Source organism: Perna viridis, chromosome 10 (genome assembly GCF_037379345.1).
Source record: "Perna viridis isolate PV_CMFRI_1.1 ecotype Kerala chromosome 10, ASM3737934v1, whole genome shotgun sequence".
Taxonomy (NCBI): domain Eukaryota; kingdom Metazoa; phylum Mollusca; class Bivalvia; order Mytilida; family Mytilidae; genus Perna; species Perna viridis.
Genome location: NC_142454.1, coordinates 15,931,353 through 15,939,983, shown reverse-complemented (window position 1 = coordinate 15,939,983; position 8,631 = coordinate 15,931,353). Strand labels below are relative to the sequence as shown.

General features: G+C 33.6%; 1 long non-coding RNA gene across 1 annotated transcript; it reads left to right on the top strand.

Moving 5' to 3' along the window:
- Positions 1-5,018: 5,018 nt before the first annotated feature.
- LOC148604719 (uncharacterized) lies at positions 5,019-8,265 on the top strand. The gene is made up of 2 exons (XR_015915968.1): positions 5,019-6,172; positions 6,516-8,265. It is a non-coding gene; the product is annotated as an uncharacterized LOC148604719 (long non-coding RNA).
- Positions 8,266-8,631: the final 366 nt, after the last annotated feature.

The following is an 8,631-nucleotide window of genomic DNA, read 5'->3' as shown; positions in this document are numbered from 1 at the left end:
CATATATACGCATAATAATATTCCCTTTATAATCTTAATGACAGTTAAATAACTAAGACTTGGTGTTCTCAAATCAAAATTGTTGGAAATTGTATAAAACTCGTCCCATCAAATTTTGCAACATTTAATATTATATTATTATGATAAAATATATTCAACTAGTATCCCGTAATATTAAAGATGATTGAAAAGTCAAATTAAAAAATCATGATATAGTTCTTCGTAAAAATTCATACCTCTTTCAATTTCATTTTACAATTATTCAACATGTTTTAAGACAAACGATTTGGTAGAATTTATGTTTTATAATCTGACATGCTGAATCAGTTTTGGTGAATGTATATTTGTTAATTCTATAGTTTAAGCGTAGGATTAAACAAACGTCTAGAAGAACTCCGTGGTCATTTATTGTCACGTGGCTATATATAGATCGGGCTAACAACATCAGTCGGAGCGATCTTCTCAAGTACAAACCCAAGAACAAGAACAAAAGGATTCCGTTTGCGCTTACTTACCATCCAGCCTATGGGAAACTGCCCTAGCTACTGCGTTGAATTGGGAAGACATTCAGAAACATCCTAAGCTCTCCAAGCTCTTTCCTGGGGCCCGATCCTGGCATTCCGTAGACCCAGGAGTCCAAGAGATGCCCAAGTAAGATCAGAGATTTCATCTCAGCCCAAACAAAACACAACGGGCCAGTGTCGACCATGTGGAGATAAAGGATGTAAGACCTGTACCCAGATACTGCACACCAAAACGTTTAATACCTACTGCACTGGAAAGGAATTTGCCATTTTTTGCGATGTGACTTGCAAACCGAAAATACCATATGCCTTCTCCAGTGCCGATGTGGTATGCAGTGCGTTGGCGAAACAGAACAACCTTTCAACAGGCGTATGAATGGTCATCGCAGTGACTACAAATGCAAACCAGACCTCCCTCTAAGTTGCCATCTTAGATCTACCGGACACACCAAGGAGAATCTCCACAACATTGCTGTTACGATCATAGAACATGATAAAAACTGGTCAAAATGTAAAAGAGTGTCTCGGGAAAGCTTTTAGATGAAAACATTTCAAACATTTTCTCAAGATGGAATAAACGAGAAAAAATAATTCATTTTAAGTCTTGGTCTAAGGCTGGTGCAGCACCACATGCTATACATCAATACGCCGTACTACTATATTTTGACTTTTCTTAATTGTTTTTCACAGTTAATTCATTTCTTAATTTTGATAAAAGCACCCCCTTTGTTACTTTTATTCAGACTCTTTAACATTTGCTTATGTGTGCCTGTGATTAAGGTACAATCACCCACAACTTACGTGATTCAGCTTCTGAATATATGTTTCGATCTTGAATTTAATTTATTTTATGCTGAAGAAGGATACCGGTTATCCGAAATATTCAATGTAAAATTTACCAACTTTTGGTGATGATTAACATATTTAGACGTTAATCATATATATATATAAGAGTCTGAAATATTCCCATCGATGTTAGAAATGTCAAATTTGCGATGCAAACTTTTGGTCGTTCCCTCCGCGGGACTCGAACTCTATGGCAACACCGCCTGCACTAAGTCCAGCGCCCTAGACCACTCAGTTTTCATGGTGCAGATGGATACACCATAACGATCCGCGAGTTCATGTTGACGATCATAAAACTTCTGTAGTGATGACTTCAATTTTGTAGCAACATAACCCTGTTCCAGAAGCCTATTTGTTAGAGTTCTAGCGCGATACAAAAAGTCTGCGTAGTTTCAGCAAGCTCTGGCATTACATATGAGTTGTAATATGAACGCTCCATACGCAGGTGCTGAAGGGATGTTGCCATAGATGAAAGGAAACTTGACAATTCTGAATGAAAAGTCATCACGTTTGTCGTAAAGTTTGGTCAATAGTTTTCCTTTACCATCGATTTCTAAGTGTATGTCAAGATATGAGGCAGTGTCTGTAGTATCCTTTATCTCAAGTTCTTTTGGGTAGATGCAATGTATCAAATACCCGAAATTATAATGAAAAAATAAAGATAATACATCATCTATATAGCAGAAACAGAGATTAAAGGATCTAGCCAAACGATATTCTTTCTTTAGGATCAAATCAGCTATAAAGTCAGCCTCATATGAGTGAAGGAATAGGTCAGCAAGGGAAGGAGCACAATTTGTTCACATTGGAATTCCGACCGTTTGTTGAAACATACGTTCACCACACTGGACAAATATGTTGTCGATTAAAAATTCCAGCATTTTGTAAACATCTTCCTCTGAAAGTCCATTATAGTTAAAAATGTGAGGTAAAAACGTTTTACAGAAACGAAGCTGTAAAAAAGTACCTCGTTATAATTGTAATAAAGGGTACTTAGGTTCTAAGATTTGTGATTAAATCAGAAAAGGGAACAAAACGTCTTAGAACAAAACACGAAATTCGTGTCGGGTTATTTAAAAGCAAAAATAAGCAGCAATCAAATTACAAATTGAAAAGATCATAAAGTAAATATGCACCATACTAATTCATTATTTTCTTTCATAAACATTGACTGTTTATGTCAAAAGTTCGTCGTCGTTCAACTTCTCGAGTCTTAATTGTTGTTCATCCATTCGATTCAAATAGCATAAAGTTTATACTAGCTTTTATTATATTATAATTGGACTCTACGAAGATAAGTACAATATGCATACCCCATGAATTTGTCCATCTACTTTAAGTTGTAGTTGATAGACTTTACGCCTTTTTTCTATTTCTTCTTTCCGGTGGTTGACATTGTCAGGATCATTTTGCGGTAGACATGTATCGACCGCTCGGATAAGTCATGTTTTCCTGGATTAATTCGATACATTACGGGAACCACAGACCTGAACTTAGTTGCTAAGTTAGTACAACCACAAATTCGACATACCAACAGAAAGGGTGTATATAATCATCTCTCCATCATTCGATTTTGTCGACGTCATCTTTCGAATTAAACTTTTCTTCTTTAGTATCGACATTTTTCTGATTTGTACCAAGTTTCTCCAGACGAATAGTCTTTGACTTTGATCCATTTGCAAATTATTATGTTTGCTCCTGTTTATGATCTCTTGTCTGGCAAATCGCCAGTTTTTATTTCTATCACATACTATAAAAAATGAGCTGTTAAATTTTGAAAGTGTCTTTTCAGTTAATATGGCTTAATTTCTCGTCACGTGACTCTGTGAAATTACAAGAAAGACACTCTAACTCCCTCTCGAAGCTAGGCAAAGGATAGAGTTGTTTATACATTGTAGACTACAATCTTATCTTCAAAAACACTAATGGGTCAGTAATGAAGTATGAGAGGTTTTACTATTCTTATAGTATAAAAAAAATATACAAAAAAGAAGATTCCGAAAACTGAGCATCACATTAAAGTTGTCACAGATGTCACAGCGGTACGAGTTCGAATCTCGTGGAGGGAACGACCACAAATTTGCTTTGCAAATTTGACAGTTCTAACATTGTTGGGAAATATTTTTTTGAAATCACGATATGCTAATGATCGTATGAGTTTACGAGTAAGAAATCTATGGCATCCATGGAGAATATATTTTAATTTTTATTGACTGACTACCACGATAGGAATTACATTAAGATAATTTTCCAATCACGGATTACAAGTATTAGTCTATGTTTTCTCGCGGTGATTGATTCTTAGTATTTGAATATACCTTGTTAAGCTTACAAAGAACTATTGCAAAAGGACAACCGGAAGAGTATTGAAGGTTATTTTTATGACTCGCCTTCAGTAGTGACCTTTTAAGCAGACTTGAATTTTCCATGTGTATTGGCGATTTGAAATTACACCTAATATGACATTGTCGTCTTCTAAAGCTAATTTTTTACACATTTACGCTTATAAGGCACAATACATTCCTTGTTAGACCGAAGAATGCGGGCAAGAGAGTTTATAAAGGGTGTTTTTTTTTTGAGAGTCAATAACTGTGTCACTTCCATTTGAGCCTTATTTCAGGAATTTAATAATTTTGGACTTGATATTAGTACTTGAAATCGGAAATGTATTTTAAGCTATTGAATTTACACTTATCTGATGGTTATGCTTCGTAGTTGCACGCAGGGGGAAATCATATGCTTTTATCTAAGCAGTAACAACGACAAGATTTGACAAAACGTTTGTTTTATACAAATGCAACTATAATAAATTCATCATCAAACATGTATGATTAAAATTTAAAACTTTCCAATGAAGGTAAAACTGGTTGTCCGTCTACTTTGCATTTAAGATGTATTGCAATTTTTCGTCACAAATGATGGTCGTTTCATCTCAGCTTAGACCAAGCTTTAAGGTTTATTCTCGTTTTTATCCGCTTCAAAACTTTGCAAAACGATACAAAAATTTAAATGTGCAGACTGGTCTTTTTATGCAAAATTATATAAAGACAAAACACGGATTGTTTTAATCACTAATTTGCATATGTGATTACCATGTCTTGGCAAGATGCATTATTTGAAAAACTGACAACAGACTTAAAGTAGATGACTTATCCGGACAAAACTAAATGTTTAGACAGAGGCTTAGGTAAGATAAGTGCCCGTCAAAATTTCTTATGTCACCAAACATTTATGATTTATATCATCACCTTAAAGAAGAAATAACTTTTGTGTCTGTATTTTATCACAATTTTCTCTGCTGAATGTTAGTAATTTTGAATTTCCGCATCGTCATTGTTTATTTCACGCCTTTATAGTTCTTAAAACAAAATTATTTGCATCAAATTATGACTTTTTTATTTTTCCAAATTGCTTTCACATTTATATTTACTGCACAATTTAAAAGAAAGAACAGAAACAATGCTGTTTACTTTGCAACCTTTTGAATTATTGAAATGCACACATGATTTAGGTAAAAAAAAAGATTATGAATAATGCATTGTACATTCTTGTATGTTTCGATAGAATAATTTCGATAAATATTTCATTATCTTTATCAATTTTTTTAACATATTTACATATAAAATCAAAGCAAGGAAATAATTCTTTCTTAACTAATGCTGATACAATCGGACTATTGCAAGTGATATTGCACAGTACTGTCTTAAAGGTACGTTGTATTTCTGATAAATCCGACATTTTGTTAAGTTACAGACAAGCTTATACAAATAAGATATAAAACGAACGAAAACATGAAAATGATGAAACACTTAAAACATCAACCAATATGACGCACGCTAAAATCGGGTTATAATCGAATGCACTGTAATGATAAGCACCTCGTTTCTTGCAGGTATGTTGAGGGGAGAGAATGAGTTCACACTTATTTACACATTTTTCGGGTTACAAAAACGGTTCATTGCTTTCCGAATTTAATTATTATCTGGTAGAACAAAAATTTTATTTATATATTATAACGCCTCAACTATTTCGGGAGTTGACTATAATTTTGGTGGGTCCCTGGTGTAGGAAATAATAATAAAGATTGGATGGAAGTTCAATAATTTATATAATTAGCAATCTTAAACTCTGCATACATAGGTAACAGCAATATGATAAATTAATAAAATGAGACAGTGAATCCTAATCACAGAAATCTTTGACACACATATACTTGGAGCAAACTGCACTTGGGGTAGATTGGTGCAGCATCAAACACTTTTCACAAGGTGACCAAGTTAATAAATAAAAACTCAATATCCCTTACTATATAAGGATTAAAGTAATAATTTGTGCACCAAGTAATTCACTTGGTGCAGCACCAAACATTTTTAGTTGGTGTTGCCAAAAGTTTACTTTTTCCTCGAAAAGTAAGCCCAGCAGACGTCGGAGCAGTCTGCAGATAATAAGTAATAGCAGCATAAAAGTTCACAAATAATTAGAAGTTACCATTTTCTGGCCAAAACTAATTTGACTTTGGGCCATAATTTACGTAGTAAGCCAATTGGCTTCTACAACTGTCTGTCAAAAGATCAAAAAGAACAGATGACAGCTCGGTGTACGCCTACGCTATTTATTTACATCGTAACTAGGACATGACGTAGTACACAAACAACGGTAAATAACTACACACAATTGCACATCACAAGGAATGGCGCCGAATTCGATGTGCAACTGCGAACACGGAGATAAATTAACAACAATACAGTCAAGTGTGTTCGGGACAACGACAAAATGATAATTACAAGTATTATTTATAACAGGTAAAACAATTCTTCAGTCCAAGCACCAAGCATTGCAAAAATGACCGAATATATGCATGTAAAAATACCGGTGAATGAGAATATTACACGAAACCGATAATTGACAATTATATGTCCGATACTGAAATTCATCGGGCGTAACAATATTCAAAATGGTCTTTTGGTTTCTTCAAAAACATTGTTAGTCAGACATACAAATATGAACTTGAATACCACAGATCATCACTTTCTTACAGGTACAAATAATCGCATTGTTCAAACAGTTACTTAAGTTCTTTGCTAATTTTGTTGATAATGTCTAAACGATTTAGTAAAATAGAATAAAACGAAAAATATATTCTAGATGGCAGAACTTCGCGGCTTAGAAGGCGGCGATTGGACAAGAAATCTCTTTGTCTATGATGACGAAAATCCACATATTCCCAGAGAGTTTAAACAAGACGATCTGGTACAACTAGCAAATCGTCTTGGAAATGTCAAAATTGAGGAAATATTTGTGTATAAGTATCCTCTTTTTGATTGGCAAAAAAGTGACGATCTTATATATCATATGTTCCTTGTCTTCAAAGCTGACAAATGGTGGTGGTCCATAGAAAAAATTATGAAAGGTATTATTCTACAACATAAAAACATTGAGTCCAAAGTACGATACTACCGCGAGGGAGAAAATCGACACCCCGGACCGATTGAAGAAATCATAGCAGCAAAAGGAAAGCACACCATAAGTGAGTTAATTGAATGGCTTCATGACAAAAAAGAGTTAGATAGAACTTACAACGTACTTAGTGACAATTGTCAGGACTTTGGTTCTCGTGTTTATCATTACATGACAGGACACATCTTAAAATATCCTATCGTCGGATCTTAGAGTAATATATATATGTCACAAACCTATGTCTGACCATAAACGCTCTTAACTTGGTGAAGGTATATCATCAGTAGTCGGAGATTATCACAGAAATTCTACATTTCTTTCACAAATCATATGCAAGTGTGACGTAGAAATATGGCTTTATGTAAGCGTGTTATTTAACATCCGAAAAATAATCAATATTATAAAGGCACTTTTATTTTGTTAAATAAGAAATGACTTCCCATTGCTTGATAAGGTCTACTGAAATTATTCTTCTAATAATCATGGTTTGATTTTTGTAACGTTACGAAAGGACAAAATGGATGCCAAACGTGACATTTGACGCGAAATTAGGTAATATATATGTACCACTCTATTTGACTGTTATTTAAGGAAATTTTACCCAAAAACGTATAGATGGGTTGTTTTTTTTTATTATTTTAATTTGTATTCATTATTACTCAAACACCATCTCTGGTACCCGGAACCAGAATCTAAGACAACAATTGGAAAGGATAGTAGTGTTTTGTCTTTTGTATAATCTATAACAAATTCCATTAGCCAACTAAAACACCCCTTCTGCAATTGCCCATCTGGATAATGTTTCATACAAATGCTGCACGCAGTAATCTTTACATGAACGTCTGGATGACTATGTATTTTAATGGTATATGTTACGGAAATGGTTCTGCGTGAAATATTGCTACATTTTTTGCAGATCTTTTTTGTGTGTATGTTTGTTTGTTTTTATTTGTTACCTATTTTGTTTTTGGTGTGTTTGTGTGTGTGTTTGTCTTTATATTGTCATTTGTTTTATGGAATTGTTCTTTTTGGAAAAAATCCTTTTGATGATTGTCTGTAGTGTTGTTTATTATTTAGTCAATGTTGTTATTACTATTCTTTATTTTCAATTTGGTAGCATATTTTGTGTGTGAATCAACCCATAATCGCTCCTTTTTCAACGTAAGACTCTCATTGTCTAACTCCTCACAATGGCATTTGTCTGGATTTTTATAACTGTCTGTATTTTTTTTCACCACACCAATCTGTAGTTTTTCAGTATTTCAATTTCTTACTATCACACTACTCGTTCCCTTTTATTTTTTCCATTTTTATTACAGTTTCACTACTAAAGGTTTCAAATGTGGACTTCAACTTCATATTGTAAGAATATGGTGATATTGTTCTGTACTGGTTAATTTGTATTTTGCATATGTATCAACTAAATAACTTCATAAGGGTTCTGTTGTCGTTATAGTTTCAATTGTATATGTCTTTCACACAAAGGATGTGAAACTTTTTTTCACAAAAAAGAGCAGGAATATTACTAAGGGTTCTTATTGGATTAATGTACCACTGAAAATCAGTCATGAATATTATTTAAAGTGAATCCAAAACAACTGAGAAGACATTAGAAATTTTGTTAATTCTTCCATCATAAGGATAAGCGAATTGCTTAAAAGAGTAATCAAGGGGACCAGGATTCCAGGGGAATTAAAAAAAAAAACACAAAAAAGGGACAAAGACCAGACAGAAAAATAGACACACACAACAAATTATATAAAATGACCAACGAAACATTAATAAATCAGCTCGGACTTCACCA